The 23,216-nt window shown below is 41.9% G+C and overlaps 1 long non-coding RNA gene across 1 annotated transcript in view; it reads right to left on the reverse strand.

Annotated features, from left to right (window-relative positions):
• The window catches only part of LOC141571361 (uncharacterized), a 505,009-nt gene that overhangs the window by 197,821 nt on the left and 283,972 nt on the right, over positions 1-23,216 (reverse strand). Inside the window, exon 3 of the long non-coding RNA XR_012496119.1 lies at positions 14,672-14,782. This is a non-coding gene — a long non-coding RNA (uncharacterized LOC141571361). The remainder of the gene's footprint in view (positions 1-14,671; positions 14,783-23,216) is intronic.

Consider the following 23,216-nt stretch of genomic DNA (forward strand, 5'->3'; position numbering starts at 1 on the left):
GGTGGTGACAGATACTATGTGGAAAAATAAGCAGGGAAGGAGACAGGGAGAAACGGACAGGCGCCTTAGAGAAGGCTTTTCCGGAGGTGGTGACGTTTGAGCAGAGACCCGGATGAAGTGAGAGCAGCGTGTTTCTCTCTGGGAGAAGAGAATTCCAGGCTGAGGAATAGCAAATACAAAGGCAGCGCTGACGCTGGAGAGTGTCTAAGGCTAGTGGCTTAGGTTGGCTTTCCAGAATCCCTCTTTGGTGGTTCATTATGGAAGTGCTCTCGGGAGGAAACTCTAAGGAAGTAGGGTAGGGGGGACAGAGAGGATGAGAATTCAGGCTAAGTCCCGGCCTTAGCCTGAACTTTTCTGGAGATGAGACTACACTTCAAGGAGCCAGGGAGGAAGTAAGCTCCCCCAGACTCTGTCAGGTCAGGCAAGAGGGCTAGTTTCAGTGGTTTCAAGAAGGTACGGGGGTCGGCCATTAGAGGGTCTGGCTCCTAGAGACTGGAGGATGAGCACAGAGAACCAACAGAGAGATCCCAGGGGATCTGGGTGGACCATCAGCTGTGTCTGCTGGAACCGGCATACTGAAGCACACGGGAACAGCAGAGGGTTAGAGAACTGTGTCCAGGACGGGGCCAGGGACCAGAACACAGAAGGACTTTGGGATCTTACTTTATTGTGAACAAGAAGCCTTGGAGATATTTTGGGGCAGACAGTGGCATGATCTGATTTAAACTTTAAAAGGATAAATTAAGCTATTGTTTGAATTTTCCACTCAGGGGAATAAGAACAGAAGCAGTAAGATTTGTCAGGAGGCTGTTGTAGAATTCTGGGGGGAATCATCTTGGATCTGCACTGTCCAACACAGAAGCCACTGGCCAAATATGGTTACTGAGCTCTTGGAATGTGGCTCATTCAAACTGATGTGCTGTAAGTAAAAAGTATGCATCAGATTGCAAAGGCTCAGTAGGAAATAAAGACTGTAAAATACCTCACTAATATTTATGTTGTATTGATCACATTTAAATGATAATGTTTTGTTCAAATAGTTGCTCAGATAAAATGTTATTAAATTGTTAATAAAACATGTCATTAAAATATGTTATTCAACAGTTTATTTTTATTTGTTTAATGTGGCGACTGGAACATTTTAAATGACATGTGTGGCTCACACTATATTTCTATTGGATACCCCAGTTTAAACTCAGTGAAAAGTGCTTAGCTTCTATATATTATGAAAGAAGATAGGATTTAATGATGGATAGTATGTAGGGGTGTACAAGGTGACCACTGGTGACATTTGGTGATGACAATGATGGTGACATTTTCTATGACGAGAATCACTGGAGGAGTGGGGAGCATATTAGGGAGGATGGGAAATGGAACTTGGGTTTACAAATTGGAGATGTCTAATGGATCTTGAAATTGAGGTGATGAATGGTTGTATACATGAGTCGGAGTTCCCTGCAGAGATCCAGGCTGGAGATTTAAGCTGAAGGATGTTTACTATATAAATAGTTTTTAAAATGATTGGATTGGGTGGTATCACCTAAGCAGTGAGCATAAAGAAGAGGCTTACCCTGCAGCAGTCGTCTTTTGGAAGATTAGGACATGGCACAGAATATTAAAAATGCAACTTGCTAGTTGTCTGAACTTGGTCAACTCTTCTGTTTAAGTCTTTGTTTTCATTATAAGTGACAAAGGACTAGTAATAGTACAGACTTCATGGAGTGGATATAAGAAGTAATTGGGAGAATATGTATCCACACTTAGCACAGTGTCTGGTAAATGTTAGGTATTGTATCATTCTCCCTTTATAGATGTGTTACTGGATCAGTCACCAATAGCAAGGAAGCCTCCAATTTGGGTGTCTGCTCAGTTTTTCTGGTATGGGAAAATGAGTATGTCTGTCTGCCCACTCTGGGCCAGGCACAGAGCTTGTCCCTCTGCCTTCATTGCCATTTGGCACTTTTCCAGATGCAGATACCATATCTACACAGGCCTGGGATGGATCCCAATGGGAAAACCTGCTTGGTTTTCAATAAGAACTAGAAGGAGAAGATTCAATTTGGGATCTTGAGACAAAGGAAGTCAGGTACCCACACTGTTATGGCTGGAGGGGCAACAGAAGTGTCCTCTTGGTTGGCCCAGTAAGAATGTTAACCTAGTTAGATAATATCCCAAAGGCCAGTCTTCAGGCCGCCATGTTGGTGGGTGGGCAGATGGGAGCACGGGAATGGAGAGCTTTCAGGGTAATCTTGTATCAGTAACTGTGGTAGGGAGAATGAAGGCCCCCTAACGATGTTCATGCCCTAATCCTTGAGATCTGTGAGTATGGTATCTTAATGGCAAAAGAGACTGCAGGTACGGTTAAGGATCGAAATGGGAAGGTTATCCTAGATTATTCTGATAGGTCCAATATACTCAAAAGTGTTATTGTAACAGGTAGAGGCAGGAGTTTTAGAGTCATAGAATGAGACGTGAAGATGGAAGCTGAGATGGGAAAGGCAGAGAAGAAGAGAGAGAGAGAAAGAGAGAGAGAGAGAGAGAGAGAGAGAGAGAGAGAGAGAAGAGAGAGGCTTGAACATTCATGAAGCTGGGTTTGAAAATAGAGAAAGAAGCCATGAGCAAAGGAATGCAGGCAGCTTCTAGAAGCTAGAAAAGGCAAGGAAACAGATCCTCCTCTGTAGCTTCCTAAAGCAATGCTGACATCTTGATTTTAGCCCAGTGAGATCCATTTTAGACTTCTGAACTATAAGATAAAAAATGTGCATTGTTTTAAGCTACTTAGTTACAGTTATTTGTTATAGCAGCAATAGGAAACTAACACTGCAACTCGCGAAAGTCATGGGCTTTCAGTAATAATTATGCTGAAAATATACCCATTCTAATCATCTGGAACACAGCTAAGGAGAAAATAAACAAAACGGCTTCAGAGCCATTCAAACAGCTGTTATTTATAAGCAAAAATAAAGCCCCCAAAGTTCCATGATTCCAGACCCCATGCATTGCTATTTTAACAAAAATTCCACACACTTGGCCTGCCACCAATGAGAAGCATCAAATTAGAAAGAGGAGGGCGAGTTGTTCAAGGAAAGGAGCTGGGCAGCAGTGAGAGGCCCAGCAGCCCTGGGCCTCAGAGGGAAAGGTGTGTGGCACGTGGAGAGCCTGCTGCAGAGCTGTTCTGTGCAGGGCCATTCCATGTACAAGCAGCTGCCACCATTGATGGGGGCATCGCTGTACCACAGACGCGTAATACAAATAACAGAAATGTCGTCTTTGAAAATCCAAGCAAAAAATAGGCTCAGGGTACTGAAGCACTCAAAAAAGAATTGACTACATTTTTACAAGGTTCCCCCAGGGAAATAAGAGTTCAATTTCATTTAAAAAAAATGTGTTTCTCAAAAGTTTAACCCTAAATAAGCCAGAATCCATGCCATCAGCAAGGTTTGGGTGAATTTTTTCAGTTGTACATGTGCATGCAAGCCCAAATATACAGATAGGCATTAAGGGCTTTAAATGTCTGTTGTTGCTTGGATTTGGGATAGCTTGAGGGAACAAAGTTGATAGACTGCAAAAAAAGAGAGGCAAAGGGAAATTATATAAATGTGACTTTGTTCCATGCACCATGCGCTACACTTCGCATACGTTACTTTCCCTACTTCTTAGAAATTTTCTACACAGTTGCTGCCGATATCCTAGAAGTCTTACATAAATTGTCCTAGCTCACATTCCCCCAGAGCAGCATACTAGGGCTTGAACTTAGGTCTATCTGACTTTAAGATCGAGATGAGTCTTCCACTCCATTGTGAAGCTGAAGAATATTCCTTCCTAACATTATCCCAGAAAGAGTCCAGTAATTAAAAAGGTTAATTTCTGCCTGGGGCTAGCAGGTGTGTGGGAATCCCTCTCCCGACTAATCTTTATGCTACTAAGACTTATTTTTTACTTGAAAGAGGCCATCGGTATCCAATCGATTCACTTTACACAGGAGAGAGCTGAATGGAGACATCTGAGGTCACATGGTTAATTAGAATGAAGATCAAACCCCAGGATTCCCGTTGCCCCGTACTAAACAATGTCGCCTCCTGTCACCTCTCAAAATGGGGCATGTGTAAGGGGCAGAACGTTTAGGGCTTGCATGGGCTCACATGAAAATGTAGGAGGCAACCCCCTTCACAAACATGACGTTTGCGGGGGGTCCTGCCCTGGACCTTTGATTTGACCATTCTCCCTCGGGGCAGGGCCCGGCAGGGTATGAATTAGGCTCTGAGCATTCACGGCTTCGCCCTGTGCTTTCATTGCTGGGGGACAGGAATCACAGGCAGGGCTGCTCTTATTGGAAGCACTTGTTTGCCTAGAGGAGTCTTCCCTTTGAACTGCTCTGGGGACTCTGTCCACATGTCAAGAGCTGATCAAAACAGTAAATGAGAACCCTGACAAGGATTTTCAAAATTGCATGCAGATGTCTCCATTTTAGAGAATTGGAAACACAAATCTTTTTTGGATTGCTGTGACAACAGGGGACAGACAAAACAACAAGTTGTAAGAAGCCATCCCATGGGGACTGAGAGCAATTCTGGGGACTGGGTCTGGGGGAGCTGCAGAGGCTGGGAATCCCACTGTGGAAAATGGAGCTTGTGTTCTAATGGAAACCACCAGTCTCGAGGGCGCATTCCCCTCAGTCTGGGCCCTGATGTGAGAATGTGAAAATGGGAAAGGCAGGGGGCCAGGAGCAAGGCCTGACCTGGCAATGTTGCCTTTTGGGCTCAGTTTCCATTTGCCCCAACCAGTCTTCCGAATCCAGCCCAGTAGAATACAATTAACATGTTCACAACACTACCATTTGCAAAATATTTTCCGCATTCATCATCAGCGTTGCTCATTTCACCATCGCAATGTAGTGAATGGATTATCAGGGCTCAGGGACAGGCCTCGAGTTGAGATTTTAATTTAGACCCTTCTGGTTCTAAAGTCCTTGACAGAAACCAAGCTACAAGAACCAGGGAGCCCTTCAGCCACTGCCTTTTTCCCCTGGAATGTTAACTGTCTTCGTATTTCGCCCCTTAGACCTCAACCTCCCACTCAATGGCAAACTGATGCTAGTACAAGAGGCTCTAGTCTTTATTTCTGACTTACAAAGTGGAGAGACTCAAAAGCTCAGGGTTAAGCAGTTAGTCAAATGCTGGAGTCAATTTATAAGACCCAGTCAGCTCCATATTGAAAGGGTCCTTCCATTCTCATTCCCCAATGAGTGTGATTCTTAAGCGGCGTCCCAGCCAGGCCTGGAACCTTTGCTGATTTTGAATAAAGCTCAGGTGTTTAACTGATCACCTGATAAGAATCTGCTGTACAATCACGGCTGTGTTTTCCACGCCATGACTTTCACCAGAGTGTTTCACTGCATGGCTTCACATCATGATGCCCTGAGTTAATCATCGTATTTGTACAAACCGGGGGATTAAATGAAGAGACCGCTTTGAGGACAGAAGCGACCAGCCCAAAGGACCTGGAAAAAAGTGTTTTAATGGTCAAATAAGCCCCAAAGTCTGTCCTCTGGGGGTCATTACAAAGTATATTATCATAATAAAGGCTTTCCTCAGTTAAACAGCGGTAGCAAAGATGGTTAGATTTGGTTTAACCTAGTGTTTCCCAAATGAATTTAGTGTCATTGACCTTTCTCCTCAAAATACCTGTTAACATTCCAGGCAAGTAGTCATTCTTAAGAAGTCATTTTTGGGGAGCCACAAATTAGATAGTGGAACAGCTTCCTTCAGGTTTGCCAAGAGGCCCCAGTGTAGTAGTTAGAAAATGTTAAGGAACCAATAGAAATATTTTCAAACCTGTCTTTCGCCAGCCACCAAAGTTCATCCAGCTGAAACATTAGGGCTCCGAGTGGGGGAGGAGGGCTGGTTTCCATTTCCCTCAGGCAAGTCAAAGAGTGTTCCCATTAGAAACCGCAGAGGTTTTAATTTCGAACTGCAAGGGATTCATATCAACACCCCACTACACCTCTGAAGGGAGGGATCAAACTGGTTAGAGTTCCTGATGCTGAAGCCTTTGAGTCACATGGACTGGAGGTGGGTGGAGGAACGTGTCTCTCTGCCATGCACCTGACTGCCCTTGCATCTGTGTGTGTTCTTGCTGGCTGGACACGATTAAATCTCGGATGTTGATAGGTGATGGGTGAAGCATTACTGCTACATAACTATTCTGAAGATTTCATGGGTGGGAGTAGAGGGGCAACTTGGTGTGGTGTGGAAACTCTGTCATCCAGCAGAAGGCTGGGCTGACAAACACATTTATGGATTTGAAAATGCCAGATGAACTCCCAGGTAGAGGGTTTGGACTGCAGTTGGGACTGTAGGATGCAAGACCTAACATGATTCCAGGACAAGTGCGGGTGATATTATGCTTTCCTTTACATCAAGCCGTACACTGATGGCTTGTAACACCCAGTGTTAAGCCAGGGACATGAGAGATGGACTCACTCAAGGTCAAAATTGAAGTCAAAGTCAATTTTCAAGCTGGAATAGAAAGAGAACCGGAACTGAGCTTAGAAGATCTGGGCTCTACTTTTTTAGTAGCCTGTCTATGACTTTGGCCAGTGGCAGATTCAAATGTAACATACATTTATTTATAGAATGCTTGTTGGTACCCATGACTGCGAAAATTATCAAGGTGAAGAAAACACAGGTCTCAGATTCTGGGTGACCGCAGCTTAGGGGAAGGGGAAAAAAAAGATATGATGATTGTCTGAGGAAAAATACAGTATGGAAGAGAGAGAAAATAGTATGCAGAATTCTTTGATTTTAATCATGAGTTCTGAGCAAATAACACAAGCTATCGGTGAGCATTTAATTCAAAATTATTGGATAACAGAATGAGTAGCTTTGATTTCTATTTCAGCTTTATTAAGGTTCCCCTATCATTATTAATTTTTGTAGTTGTGTGAGGTGTGTAGTATGTTCATGGTCAGGGGCGGACAACAATAGCTCAGACAGTTGTGTCCAGGATCTAAGAGCTGGGAATGATGGAGGCAGGGTAAGAGCCAAGCCTGCAGTTTCCAGGTGTCTAGTCTCTTCAAACAACAAGTAGCCATTGCCAGTTCTGGTTTCAATCACGTAACTACACTTCCAATGTAAACAAAGATCTTGAAAAGCAACACTGAACCCCACAGAGAGATCCTGGCGAAACATGCCCAGTGTTTCTCTATACACACAACACTGTTTCCGTAGAGATAATAGAAGTAAAATAAATAAATACAGCCTCCTGAATTTCAGGATGGCTCTGCTATTCTGATGTGATATTTATGAGAAGCTGGTGTGAAGTTTATGGGGGGAAACACTCCTACTTTTGCTCAACAACCACCTCATAATATTTTTCATTTTAAGAAAATATACAAGAAAGCTCTGAGCATCAGGACACTGAAATACATGGTGACTGAAGACAATTGTGCATTTTTGGTGCTCTTTAAATTGTGTGTATAACTGTCTTCTCTGAGAATATTCTTTGGCAAGCCTTTGCCTCTCATAGAACAAGTAACACTATAAAGTAACAGTGCTGCTCCCCTATAGAAAGTAAATAGAAATCATCCCAAACCAACCATCCTGGAATTCTTTCTTGGAGAACACCTAATCCCTAGAGTAGGTCAGATTTGGTATACGTTCCATTAATTGCTTTCATATGCTCATAGGCATGCTTGGCAAGAGCTCTAAGATACTCCATGAGTACATTGCAATCAATATGTAGTCTTCTAGAAGCTTCTGGAAGCTAGCAGTACCTTAACTGGGACATATACATTGTCTACACTGCAGAGCAGTGTGTTGAGAAGGCGGGTGTGGCCTGCAGTACTTCTGCGGGAGTATAGCTGTAACAGGGGTACTGACTAATTTCAGAGCTGTAGAATCACTGATTTTGCCAAATGCTAGTTAGCTCAAGGAAAATGCAAAATAATGTAGGGATCATGTTTTAGATGAATAGGAGGTAGGGAAGTCAAAGGTCTCAAATGAATTCAAAGTTTTTGAAGACTTTCAGTCATTCTATTCATATTTATTGATTATCTACTATAGATATCTCTACAGGTAGGTATGTAATTGGGTCCTGGAAATGAGATGATAGAAAAGTCAGGTGGGTTCTTGCCTTGGAATTTTCTATCTAGATAGTGGCCGAACCCAACTCATGAATCTCTTCAACAATACTTCTGATATGGGGACGTTCTATATCTGTTTGGCTACTTCTGGAGACTCAAGTCCAGAACTTACCATAATTTCAAACACAGAGTTGACCCTCAATAACCTGTTTTTTATTTAGATTCAACTTTTATTTATTGAAATCTATTAGGTACCTCTGGTAAGCATGTTCTTGTATGTTTTTGTTTTGTTTTGTTTTCCAGGAAATTCCCTCTCCTGAACCAGAGCCTGAACATTTGTAGGTGTTCAAAAAAGTTTTGAAAAATGAATAACTTTCTTGAATTCTTCAAGGAAAGATGATGTTTGTGTACTTAGGAGATTTTTCTCACAATAGATTGTTTCAACATGGCAAGGACTCTGTCCCAATCATCTCTGAATACCCAGTGCAGAGCACAGGGCCTAGCCGAGAATAACCTCAGTCAGTTCATGTTTCATAAAGATGGAGCCCTGCTCCATCCTTCTGGCACATCTCAGGACAGAGGCAGAGAGAACCAAGCTATCAATGACTAGGCAGGCAGAACTGTGGTGAGGAAGACAGACAAAACACACAGAAGCATAACAGAATAATGAAAGGGCACCGGGGTGACTAATCACCTAAGGCAGTTCCGTTTCTCTTTCGCAGACTTACTCCGGGGCTTTGGGAATTTTACTCAGGCTCCAGTCGTGTTCAGTGAGGTGCTTTAGTGCTAGACTTCAACAGATCTAGGTCTCTCCCTCCTTTTTAAATTCATCTCTTCTCTACTTTATTGAGCAGTTGTCTCTGGTTCTCATTCATGCATTGCAAGTTTTTCTTTAGCATCTACCAAGTGTCCAGCATTTTTGATACAGATGTCACTCAATTATCAGAAGGGGCCCTCTGTCCTTCACTGTACCAGAGGACTTGGGATGAATGTCCTGACAGAACCATAGCCTGTGAAAGCCCAGAATTCTTGTCAAAGTTTCTGCTAATTTCTGAGGGGCTCATATTATCCTGTTTGACACTCTCGCATCCCCCAGTGTGATAGCCGGCTGCAGGTCTGCTGTTAGGGACAGAGCTTAGCCATTTTGTGAATCTCTGGGAAGTCTCTACCCATATAAATGCATTAGTAAAGACTAGAGAATGTTTTGAAGATTTTGTAGAGATCTGTGGAACACCATCAAGTATACTAACACATGAGAGTCCTAGAAGGACAAGATAGAAAGAAACAGCGTATTAGAAGGAATAATAGCTGAAACTTCCCAAATTACAAATTCAAGAAGCTCAGCAAACTCCAAGAAGGGTAAACGCAAAGGTATCCACACTGAAACACATTATAATAACTATCAAAAGACAAAGAGAATCTTTACAGCAGCAAGAGAGAAGCGAACCATGATGTGTAAGGCATCCTCAGTAATAACGTGTCTCCCTGAAAATTACATTATATTACATAAGACCCGGTCTTATATTTATATTAAAATAAGACCGGGTCTTATATTAATTTTTGTTCCAAAAGATGCGTTAGAGCTGATGGTCCAGCTAGGTCTTGTTTTCGGGGAAACACAGTATGAACAGACAATATTTCAGCAGAAACCGTAGAGGCCAGAAAGTAGTAGGACGGCATGTTTAAGGTACTGAAAGAAATTTTTAAAAACCTGTTAACCAAGAATTCCAAATCCAGCAAAACCAAAAAGAGAAATTAAATTTTTTCCTGAAAAAGTAGAAGGTGAGCACACTGTTCAATAGGAGATCCTCCCGGTAAGAAATGCTAATAGCGGTTCTTTAGGTGACAATGAAGGACACTAGATCGTTACTCAAACAAAGAAATAAAGAACCCTGGTAAAAGTAACTACATGGGTAAATATGTAACATAGCTAAATCCAACTTGGGGACTTCTTCAGGGTTTCTGTTGATTTCTGGGTGTATTTTCTTTCTCCCTGAGAATGGGCTACACTTTTCTGTTTCTTTGTATGCTTTGTAATTTTCTTGTTGTTGTTGAAAACAAGACAGTTTGAGTATTATAATGTGGTAACTGGAAATCAGATTCTCCCACCTCCTCTAGGGTTTGCTGGTGTTGCTCGGTGAGGGTCATCTCTTTGTTTAATGATTATTCTAAACTAAACTGTTCTTATAAAGACTGTTTTCCTTGTCAGGTGTGGTCTCTAGAGTCTCTGTTTCATCCTCTCAGTAGTCAGTTAGTGACCTGACAGAGATTACCTTAAAAGTCTGGACCCAAAGACAAAAACCAAAAATTGTCTCATGGTCTTCCTTGGCAGACTGGCTCTGAGCCAGACCACTCCTCCGTGCTTTGCCCGTGTGCCTTCAATTCTGCCTTAGTCTTTACCTGTAGTGTGTGTGGAGCCCAAGGATCATCCAGAGACACCAGCCTAAGGTTCTCTGGGGACTTCTCAGAGTATGTGTGCAGTCCCAGGTATGCACATTGCGCTCTGGATTCCCTGGTATAGACAGGAACCTTTCCAACCATGATGCCCACAGAATCGTCTTTCTCGGTTTCCCCTTCCCAGGCTTTTTGGTCCATCTGCTGCTTGCCTCACATGTCATCCCTCGCCCCAAGCAGCTATGGGTAATTAATCTTTAATGCGTTCAAAAGATGCTACCCAGCCAAAGGGGAGTCAAACAAAGACAAGCGTCAGCAATGATCCCTCAGGAAACCGCCAGAGAAGTCAAAATATACTAACAAAGTCTGTATTTGTTCCCCATATTCTGGCATCACCAAGCTGCACCCCAAATGTAGGCCACCCTCCCTATGGAATGGGGAATAGTAGACGGCCAAGCAAAACCACCACAATACTTTATTATCAAAATGCAGCAGCCTTTTTTTTTTTTTTTTTCCATTATGATGTCCCCTGGATGCTGTAAGATTTTTATTAGATTCCAGAGTTCTTTAAAGCTTGATTCTGTCAGTTTTGGCCCTTTATGGTGACTTGGGTGGAAGGATCAATTCTTGGAACTCCCTATTCTGCCATTTTCCATGACATCCTGAAACACATACACCTCTTGATTCACAAACTTCTCTTCTAGGACTCTCTCCCACTGATATACTTGTGCACATGGCAAAATGATATCTGCCCATGATTATTCATTTTGGCATTGCTTGTAACGCAAATGACTGAAAATAATCCCAAATCCACTTTTTAAACCACGTATGGTTTATCTATAAGAAGTCGCTGTGTATACAAAAAAAAAAAAACAAAAAAAAAAAAAACAAGATTTATTTACACTTATAAAGATCTCCAAGATACATTAACTGATAAAAACAAGTGATAAAAACAAGAACTGTGTGTACAGTACCTATTTTGTGTATACATTAGGAGCCACACATAGGAAGTATGAGGCATGTTTTCTTGTCTGTGCAGGATACCTAAGAAATCAATAATAGCAGTTACGTAGCAAGGGATCGGTGGAGTGGGACTCAGTAGATGGGATAGAGACGGTAAGAACACCTGACATTGCAACCTTCTTAAATTTTGAAATGTGTGAACCATATGAATGCATTAATTATTCAAAAGATGAGTTAAAAATTCAAAGGCTTGTCATCACCCTTAAAATAAAATCCTCACGAGCATAAACCATCTTCAAGACCACGCGGGATCCCACCTCTGCTTCCCGGGCCTAGTCTTTCTTTCCCCCACTGTCCCCTGACGCAGCATGCTCCAACCACACTGGCCAGATGGTGGTTTTTCTGCCCAGATCCTAGAACTTTCCATGTTCTTTCTCCCTCCAGGCTTTGTACAAAGTATTTCCTCTTCGAGGCATGTTAATTGCTCTGAGATTCACATGGGTAGTTTTTCCTCATCCTTAAGTGCTCAAGAAGACCTCCCGTTAACACTTCTGTCTAGGGAGAGTTCCTTCATCTCCAGCATTCTCTCTCAGCACTGTGGTTTTATGTTTCCTGTATAGTAATTACTATAATAGGAGAATATTATTCATTTATTTACTTTTATTTGTCTGTTACTCCTACTAAACTCTGAGAACTGTATCTGTCTTATTCACTGTCAGATCTGCAGCAGTAGCTGAATCTCTGCTTGATCCACTAACATATTTGAGTTGAGTGAATCAATGTGTTAATGAGGGGGTATATTAAATCCTCACATATGACTGCACAATCTTTCAAGACCATTTTCTTTGTGTCCTGGTGCAGATTCTTAGTTGTCTCATCTGTAAAACAGGGATGCTGAATCGACTGGTCTCTACGGTCCCCAGAGAGTCTTTTCACAACAGTCCTGCCCCTTCACGTCTACAGCTAGCACACATGTGAACTTGACTTTGCTCTTTTCCCTTGTAAGACAGTGAATTCCCATTGCCAGCAAAATGGGCTCTGTTACTGGTATCAGACACAGGCAAGAAGCCAGGTGTCTTGAAAAAGGGTCCTTTCTGACAGTGCTGTTCTGCCACAGAACCTCGCATGTTATATTGCCTCCTGGCACCTCCCTTTTCTAATTTACCTGCAACAGGAAACCATATTTACATTTTTCTCCACTTACCCTCTTATACACAGTGTCCAGACAATAATGGCTTTCAAAACCCAAATTAAAAATCTGGACCACACACAAAACCTCTGGAGTCATTTATTGGCTCTGAACCTGGGTATAATAAGCATTGTCCAAAAAAGTACTCAACCTAATGAATCTTAGAAAAGGCTACATCAATCAATAAATAAAAATAAAACAGCATAAAGTTAATACTCTTGCTTCCAAAATCCAGAGAAACAGACCACATGGTTGTGGAGAGACAGGATTCAACTTCCTAGCAACCGAATTCAGGACACTGGTGTGGCAAGCATCTCCTCCGCGGTCCCTCGGAGGCCAAACCTCAGGGCCCCTAGCCGAGGGGGACTCTGGGTGTGTGCATACACTGTGACGTGGAGGGGAGGGTTCGACATGACAATGTGGGACACAGTACCTTCCTTTATAGTCCAGGAGGACCCATCGCACTTCCCCTGCCTCTGGAGCTCCTTTCAGAGTAGCCACTGAGGCGTGCTGTTCAGGCTCTAGAGACAACCACATCTAGCGCTCCTGGTGCCCAGATGTCCTTTTGACAAGGTAGGAGATAAGCGGTTATCCAGGGGGCGGGAGCCAGATATCTATTTCCAACCTTGACTGGCAACTTCTTTGTCTGAGAGTGTTTATCTGGAAAGCATCCCCGTTCTCTTCCTTTGGTTCTTTACAAGGATCAACAAATTCCAGGGCTCTGAGAAAGCAGAGGGCCTTGAGAAACGCCACCATCAGAACGGCAGGAGCAGTTAAACGGCAGGAGCACAGATTTTCCGCTTCGACAGATACATGTTTCAGAGCAGTATTATTTCAAGCAATAGATTAACTTCTCTGACTATGTCCACCTTGGTAGAGGAAACAGTAGCATTCTCATGTGTTCTCATGAATGTTAAATTAGATCATGCTTACAAAAACCCAATTCAGTGTTTTACCCAGTAGTAATTGGCTGTTTTATCCTATCTATAATGTACATATTTTCATCAACCCCTGTTATTTATTTACAGTGAATATTTTGAAATAGTTTTTCTATAGATACATTGACACATGTTTGCCACCCCCAAATTGGAGAGGGGTGTTTATAGAGCCTCGGGAGGATCCTAAAACTGAAATTGCTGGCCCAGGTTCACATTTCTACCTCCAAAATTTGACACGTTTCACATTTTCCACTTCAAAATAGCATTTTAAATGTACTTGGGCCCCCACAGCATCAATCACGGTTCTGCTATTTCCCTTTTTAACATCTTTAACCTTGCGGCGGCTAGCACCATCGTATGACACATGTAAATGATACAGAATTCTCAGTGCTTGGCTGTGCAAACGACTGCCCTTCAGCTTATGTCAGAAACCAACCTGGCAATGATTAGACTGTGAATATATTTCACCCAAATACCCTACATGCAAAAGGCAGATGAAACAATAAAATGAGTAAATGAAAAGGGAGTAGCATTCTAGACGGAGGAAGCAGCAGCCGCAGAAGCCTGTGGGATGGAAATTGCCCACCCCAGGCAGTTCCATCCGCCTCCACATCCAGTCCTTACAGGCCACCACCACTGCTCAGGCCTCCACATCCATTCTGACAGTCTCACCCTCCAAAGACACCGTAAGTCTCGACGCATAGAACAATGACAAAGTGGTTTAAGATCAGTCTCCTAGGTGGGAAGAGTGGATGTGCTAAAGGCTGGTGGCTCACACACTAGGAAAAGTAGAGAAAAACGCTTCCCTGGAGAGTCAAGCGTATGGAAAAAGCATCAAGAGTGCAATTCCCACGATTTGCCAGCAGTTACAAGTTATAATGGTGAAGTGTCACTGCCAGATACACACCTGCAAACTGCAGTGAGCATTCAGGATGCCACCCACTCTCCTGCAGCCACATCCTCGGGCACCCTGCTCATCGTCCCCACTGCAGGGAGGACGTCCTCCCATCTACACACAGAGACAGCTACCGCTATCCGAGGAAAAAGGCTCAGGTATGCTTTCACTTTGGAGTCAATTGTAAAGAAATAAAGACCAACACTTACTGGGAGATGAATACTTGACAGGACTTGAGTTCGGTGAGTCATTAACAGAAGGAACACACAACGCTGGTGTTGGGTTGCGTGGATTCAGACGACAAGTCTTGGTCTCTCCATCTGTAAATGAGCCAAATTATTATTTTCACTGATGAAGGAAAAAAAGCTAGAGAAAGGGAGTGGGGGAGAAGAGCAAAACAGCAAAGAGGAGAGCACAAAGATTACATATCATCAGATACACCACGTCTGATTTTCAACTCTGGATTCTACCACTTATGTGGTTTCCACCTTCAGGAAAGTCATGTATCATCCTTCAATCTCAGGGTTCATCAGTCAAATGATCTCTGTCATGATTCAATTAGAAATTATGAGTAGGATAGGGACTACCACACAAAAAATTGTTTTGCTCTTAATATCCTTTTATTTTATTTTTTTCCATTTAATACTCCCAACTATCCTGTGAGGTTAATATTTTCTCCATCTTTCAGATGAGCAAACTAAAGTTTGGAGAAGATAGGTCATTTGGTAAAGTTCACCCACCAAGTTCCATATGGGATTTGTTCTCTCCTATTTCAAACCCTATTTCCTTTATTATTAACAGGTCACTTTGGAAAATCACTGTATCTTTCTGGAGACTCAACTGAATTTACATTTTATGTGCAATTACACTGCTTACTGCAAGCAAGGAAGGTGGAATCTGAGTGGATTTCCCTATTTCCAGAACTTAAAACAAGACAGGCACAGTGCCCTGGGTCACAGGTGGTTTGGGACACACAGACACATGATCCAGATGTTAGCTTCTGCAGGGGCCATTCCCCCCAGAACCAGAGACTTGGACCACAGCCCTCTGATTTGCTGCCTCCCAGGCCTCCTGACCCACATTTATAGGACAGCAAATCCTGCCAGATCCCATTCAGGGTCAGAGCGCCCTAGACAGGGTGAGGTCACCCTTTCAGGCCTGGCCTGCTTTAATATGCTAGATGCCATCCTGAATAAATGTGTACATAAATGAACAAGGGAATGACTCCATGGGAATTAATGAAGAGATTCCATGTCAAGAAGCCATTTAAGCTCTTGAAAGATTTATTAGTCTGTCACAGGAGAGCAAAGTCACCTGCCGAAAGACTCGATGCCAGGATGATTCATCAACCTAGGCATGGGTGATCCTATTGACTAGTGAGTTGCTCGGTGTGTTTCTGCTTTTGTACCTCCTCTGGGAGACTATTACAGGGCTCAAGTCTCCTTATCAACTACCTTCTGGGGATGCATGTTATTAACTGCTAGAGAGACTCATGAAAATAAAAATGGATTTGAAATTAGACGATGTGATTTCAAGTCTACACTTCTTGGCTGTGTAACAAATAACATAACTTCTTTAAAGCCTCAGTTACCGCATGTAACAGATATGATCAAAAAGATTACCTACTTTGCAGTGCTTTCTGAGAATCATATCAGGTAGAGGATGAGAAAATTTTTTGTAAATGGAAACAAATTTTAAAATTGTCAGTTAAGCTTTAGAGTCACTTAACACTTTGGACTCTGACTGACAGCTACATCTTAACTTATTTAGTCATTTGCTCCATCATTCATTCCACACATATTATTGAGAAACTGCCACAAGTTTGGAATTAAGCCTGGGAAGAACATCAATATCTTTCCTGAAAAAAATGACAATTATTTTACTGCCTTGGACTGTGAAACCCGTAGGGGACAGGAAAGTCATCTGATTCATTCTTGCGTCCTCATTCTTTGTCCTTGTCCTGACCCTAGCACTCAGCAACACGCCTGTCACATAACAGGTGTTCAGGATACAGCGAGTCAATCAATGTATTGAAGGTGGAATATCAAATACCTCTGGTCTGGTCCTCTACAACCGTAACCCACTTCATTGGCACAGTGGTATTTCCAAATGCAAACCAGGCATATCAATTCCTTAACACCCTCCAAAGCTCTTCCATGCTTAGAGGAGAGAGTCTGACGTCTCGATCTGGTGTCAAGCTCCTAACTTTCCCAACCAAATATGAGTACACCTTCCCCTGCCCAGTGTGGATATTTCTACACACACTGTTCCTAAATAATAGGGCTTTGGGAGTAGTCCCAATCTTTCTCTTTCTCTCTCTCTCTCTCTCTCTCTCTCTCTCTCTCTCTCTCTCTCTCTCTCCCCACATACATATACAAAAAGACTTATAAGGAATTGAGTCACACAATAATTATGGAGACTTAAGAAGTCTCAAGATCTGCAGCTGGAGACTCAGGAGGGGGAGGGTGTAATTCCAGTCTGAGTCTGAAGGCCTGAGAACCAGGACAGCCAATAGTGTAAGTTCCAGTCCAAAAGTCAGCGGGCTTGAAAACCAGGAAGAGTTGATGTTCCGCCAGAAAAGAATGATGCCCCTCCTCAAAGCAGTCAGGCAGGAGTTCCCTCCTAGCCTTTTCGTTCCACTGGGGCCTTCAATTGCTTGGATTCCCCCCCTGCCTCCCCACATTAGGGAGGGCAACCTGCTTTACCAATTAAAATGTTAATCTCATCCAGACACACCCTTACAGGCATACCCAGGATAATGTCTGACCAAGTGTCTAGGGTCTCATGATCCAGTCAAATACACACATAGGATTAACTATGGCAGGATAGTTTTCAAAACAAACTAGTTCTATGTCAGAATTTTCACTGACTTCCAGAGTCTGCTTGTTTCTTTTGTCTGAATTTTGCCTAAAAATTAAGAGCTCCGTGATAATTAAGAGCTCCGAAACTTTGTTCTGCAGGGCAACAAGAGCTATGCTTTTAACAAAATGAAGAGAGTCCCTGGGAGACTAATTTCACAAAATGAATGAACTATCTAAAATGCAGTGATTCCTCAGCAAATGTGAGGGAGAGAGGTACTCATCACGGAAGGTGTTTACGCAGGTCTCGGTTCCCCCAAGGGAAGGCATACCATAAGGTGCCTCTCAATCACACCCTTCTTCGAATCCAAAACTGGCCAATCTCTAAAATAGGATGGGCCTTAGGTGTATTCCAAGGAGCATGTCTGCTTTGCTTATGACATCACGCCAGTATAGGGCTTGCTACATAATAAACATTGGCTTAATGAAAGGATATGTTACTAGATCCTTAATGGGTTACCTCAAAGATATTACAGGTTATGGTTTTTCTCCCCTACCTCAATATTTGGATTAGTGCAAGTATTTTCCTTTAAGGGATTAATACTACCTGACTAGTATCACACAGCCAGAAAGTAGGGGAGCCAGGACTCAAACTCATGTCCTCCGCCTTCCACTAACTCACTGTTCACATGAAAACACTAATAAATGCAGGCATGTGTGCAATTTAATGAATATCTGCAATATAACAATCTAATTTCAACATACTGAGTATTAAGAACTGTGAATCATGAGTAATCTAAGGAATGCATGCATGAGAAGGGTGTAGAAGATGGAATTTTATCCACACTTCAGAGGGAAAAAAAACAAGATCAAATACTCACATGTAACCAGATAGCAAATCTACTCCAATTAATAATCAGCTTCAGTCAAATTCCAGTCAATAATTCCCAAAATGCTCAACACTGTGCCTAAGCCCTACAATGTAATAATGAGCCAACTGCTCATTATAACTGTGTCTTTGGTCTTAAAATGGTAGCCTTGGGAAAATTTGCTAAGAGATTAGACCTTGAGCATTCTTACCACATTAAAAGAAAAACTAATTCTGTGAGGTGATAGATGTGTTAATTAATCTGATTGTGATATCATTTCACAAAGTAAACTCATACGGATGTCAAATTATCACATTTTGCACTTTGTGCAATTTTATTTTTCAATTATACCTCAATGAAGTTGGGGAGGGGAATGTTAGCTACAGGCAGCACTTTGGAACAAAAGGGAAAGAAGAAAGTCTTACTTTTGTGCTAGTCACATCCTCCAGTTTCCTAAGGTTAAGAAAAAGAATAATAAATTGGGTAGCTCAGGAGCAAAGGGGGAATGCTATTTTGACTTAATATTTGTAAATTGCTTCAACATTTACAAATTCTTCCATAAGTGTTACCTTACTTGTCATAACAAAGCTCACAGGTGATTTATTTCCTCTCTACTAGTGGGGAAGCTGAGTCTAACTTAGCAGCAAGTAGCTGAGCTAGGATCTGGATTCAGGGCTACTGACTCTTGCTCCAAGCTCTTTGTCTCCTCCTTAGTATAGGACATCTGGGGATGAGCAAGAGGAACTCATGTTTCTTTATTTACCCCGAAACCTATTTTTAAATAAGCTTCTTGAGGTATAATTGATATATCAAAAAACTGCACACATTTTGTGTATACATCTTGATGCGTTTGGACATAGACACACACCCATGATACCATCACCACAGCCAACGTACTAAACACATCTATCACCTCAAAAAATGTCTTTGTGTTCTTTGTGGTGTGTGTGTGTGTGTCTGTGTGTGTGTGTGCGAGCACGCACGCACATACGTGCATACGTGTGTGCTTTGTGGTAAGAACATAAGATGAGGTCTATCTATCACCTCAATGTATTTTAAAGTTGCACAACTCGTAAAATATTGTTAACTAGAGGTACTATGTTGTAGAGCAGATCTCTAGAACTTAATCATCTTGCGTAACAGAAACTTCATACTCACTGAAAAAGCCCATCTTTAATTAAAGAAAGGCTAACTGCCTATGAAATGAACCCAGACATTCCAGAATGGAGGTAAATCTATATTTTCTTCAATTATCCAACAAAAATGTCACACCCTTACAAAACACTATATTTTATCTTCTTTTAATTAAAATTAAGTTTTTAATCATGTCAACGCACACATGGAAGGTCTACTGTGTGCTCATCTTTGTGTTTGGAAAATATGTTTACAACAGTTTACCTGACTAGCTCTAGTGATATTCAGTGCTCTTCAGAGCCTCGCTGGGGGCACGCCAAGTGTTTTGAGATGAATTAAACGGAGACCTTGTCTTCCATGCATGGTAGATACCTTAAAGTAATTGGACTGCCATGTAAGAGCTGTTATGATAGAGGCAGAATTGGAATTAGGATGACAACTCTACTCATGGATGTTAGGACAGGGGCTCAGGAAGAGTGATCTGAGGGACCATTCCAGAAAGTGCCGGGATGACTAGGTGGGGAACAGGGAACAATTTGGACAAAGACATGGCACATCACAGGGTATCTGGGGAACTGCAAGCAGAACATTATTACTGGAAGATAAGGAAAAGGTAAGGAGTCAGAGGCCATGAGATGAGAAAACCAGTCATGACTACCTACCATGTAGGTACGGCAGATCTCTGCTAGCACTTTCCCAGAACCTTCCAACTGTTCCATTAGGAAAACAAGATTTCTTTCAGTGTGAGGGAATTAATTTAAGTGGTCATCAGTTCTTCAGCGGGTGCTGGTGATCTTATAGCTGAGGAATGAAGAGATGTCAACATTCCTTCCACCTAGCTTTTCTGGAACATTTTGTTTCCATATTTAGAGATGTGAGAAGAAAAAATTCACATTTTATGACAATCCCCAAAGAGAAATTAATCAGCCCTTAAATCTTTAGCTTTGCACTTACTTGTGATACTTTTCCTTAGACAGAAGACGAGGGGGGACCATGACATACCGTTTTTGGGGAACTCAGGAGTTGTTTTAGAGTGCTGAGATATTAGTAGTTGTGCTTCCTTCCATAAAACTATAGAAATGCTGTTTTGGGTTTTGTTTTGTTTTTGTTTGGCCACAGGAGCAACACAGAAAATCACTCAGGGAGAAGACCAGGAAGCCATGCTAGAAGAATAAAGAGCTTTAAGAGGTGGGAAAAGGCAGTGACATTCTTTGGCTGAAAGAACCAATGGGAAGATTATGCGAAGCCCTCAACAGAACCACGCTGGGGAAATTAGTTCTTCCTTTGGTCCAACTTCTGGAAAATATTTAATGTTTTGAAACAAGTTGCAAGAAACTCAATCTTTTTGCCAGGAACTTAATAATTATAATAATAATAACAATAATAATAATAAACTTATTAAACTTTACGGCCAGGAGGACTCTGAAAAGCCTGCCAGTCTAATTCCTCTCACTGGACAGATAAGAACGAAACTAAAGAAACGGTTTGCTCAAGGTCAAACATCCTACCTTCTGCATTCTTAACCTGGGCTCTTGCAGGGTTCGAACTCAAATGGAACTCTCCTAAAGTTAGCATAATATGGTGATTAAATTATATGTTCTCTCAAAAAATTGTCTTTCAGTGATTGGAGAAACAGAATTTTGAGAATGAAATTGCATGGCAGAAAACAGGAGAGAGAAGGAGGGGGGAATCTGGGTCAAATTCAAATTTCCCATTTGGAAAGTTTAAAGTTGCTTGAAATAATTTCTCAAAATAACAGTAACTAAGACCCATCCCCATTAAAAATTTAGAGACATTCCATAATTTGTTCATTCTTTAACAAACTTTATCTAGCAAAAGAGGGTGGTCTTGGATATCTCCTCAACCTGGGTAAGGAACTTTGTTTGGGATAACTGGCATGTTTGTAGGAACTCTGACTAACAATGAGGTATTGGAATGTCCTTTCAATGTGCAGAACAAAGATCTCACACTGGCATAGAAAATCAGTCAGTCAAGAAACTGGTGTTCTGGTCCCTGCTCTGACACCTGCTCTAGAATACTGGGCAAGTACCCCACACCCACACCTCCTCTCCGACCTCTGATACCCTGTTTCCCTGAAAATAAGACCTAGCCAGACAATCAGTTCTAATATGTCTTTTGGAGCAAAAATTAACATAAGACCTGGTATATTATGTATTATATTATTATGTTATATATTATGTTATATTGTATCATACCCAGTCTTATGTTATAGTAAAATAAGACCAGGTCTAATGCATCCAAAAGATGCATTAGAGCTGATGGTCTGGCCAGGTCTTATTTTGGGGGAAACACGGAAGAGGTAAGGATCTTAGCTGTGAAATGATGGAGGCGGCCTTGGTGAACCTTAAGAACACCCTGTTGCTTTATCCCATCATGCATTTATCCAAAGGATCCTCTCCCCTTGGAATAGCACTGTCTTCACCCCTTCTTGAATGTCCTCGTTTCAATTTTTCAGGCATTACCTCCTTCGGGAAGACTTCCCTGTCTTTCAGCTTCACCCCACTCCCCGTTCCAGCCTGAATTGACAGCTCCCCTTTAGGTCCCCACACCACCTGTGCAGTCATGACCTTTATCACAACAATTATAAAATATTCCAGACATTCAAAAAGCCATTAAGACAACAACAGTCACTTAATTAACGACAACCCAATTAAAAAAAAATGCTTTAAATCCATTTTTTTGTCACTGGATTTAAAAATTATATTGAAATTATCTCTGCGCCCAGCTCTGTACCCACTATCTTCAAGGAAGTTTACAACTGAAATGGAACTTTCTTCAAGTTCATGAGATATGGTAGTTAAGGGATAGTTCCTCCAAACCATAAACCGTTTGTCAGTAACTAAAACAACAAAAAATTAAGAATAAAGTAGTGGAGCCACAAACAGAGTGTCTCCCACTCTGAAAGGACAAAGGAGGGATATGAAGGCTAATGTTTAATTCATTCTGAAATTATTAGCACCAAACTCTGTGCCTGATACATAAACACTAAGTACGTATTTCAGAAAGTGATCTGAACTACGCTCATAGTCAAGTTATCGAAAATAACCTCATTATTGTAACCTCATTATAATAAAGGTCCAATTTCTTAACAGCCCAAGATAAAGGGCAGCTCTTCCAGGATTCCTTTTCAATGAAACGGACTTCTCTGCGACAGCCCCATGGCAAAGCCAAGACATCACTGATGACGTTTGTGACTTTTATCTAAGTAACGTTTCAATGGTGCTGTTCCCAAACAGTAGCCCAAACAAGCTTATTCTCTGTGGCAACAGCCAAGGTTTGGAAACCCTGGGTGTATACACTCTTAAATCTCAAGGGAAGAGTGATGTTTAATTAAACCTTAAAGAACTTAAGTGTATTTAGATCTCCAAAGTTGTTTGGTTTTACGGTAAACAGGATAGGACTGTCCAGAGCGAGGTGAACATTTAGGGAAGAAGACGTGTGTGTGTATGTGTTTCAGTGGAGATGGTAGCATTCTCTGAAATACCCAGAGTTATGAAAGAGGACTCAGACTCACAAGACTGCTTCTCTAGGTAGGAGTTTTCATCAGTGAAACGCGTATTTTACATCTGCAAACGTACAAAAGACAGCCTACCTGACACTTCTGTTAGCTGTATCAGCAGCATTTCAGGCTTAGCATTCCAAATGGGGATCTCTTTCCCCACTCCCCTCCCTGTCTGTGTCCTCCTGCACCTTTATTATGTTCCTCATCCCAGGAACTTACGCTTCCATTGACACACTGAGACTTAGTGCACCCCACTTTCCACCTATCCCTACTTATCCTTCAGGTCATGGCTCTCCTATCATTTCCTCGAGGAGACCTTTTTTTTGGCCACACCAGATTGGGACCCTTTCTCTTGTTCTACACTCACCAAGTATCCTCTACGTCTTCATACCATTCAGCAAACTTCAAATAATGTATTTACTTGGGTGGC

This window comes from Rhinolophus sinicus, linkage group LG04 (assembly GCF_036562045.2).
Source record: "Rhinolophus sinicus isolate RSC01 linkage group LG04, ASM3656204v1, whole genome shotgun sequence".
In the NCBI taxonomy this organism is placed as follows: domain Eukaryota; kingdom Metazoa; phylum Chordata; class Mammalia; order Chiroptera; family Rhinolophidae; genus Rhinolophus; species Rhinolophus sinicus.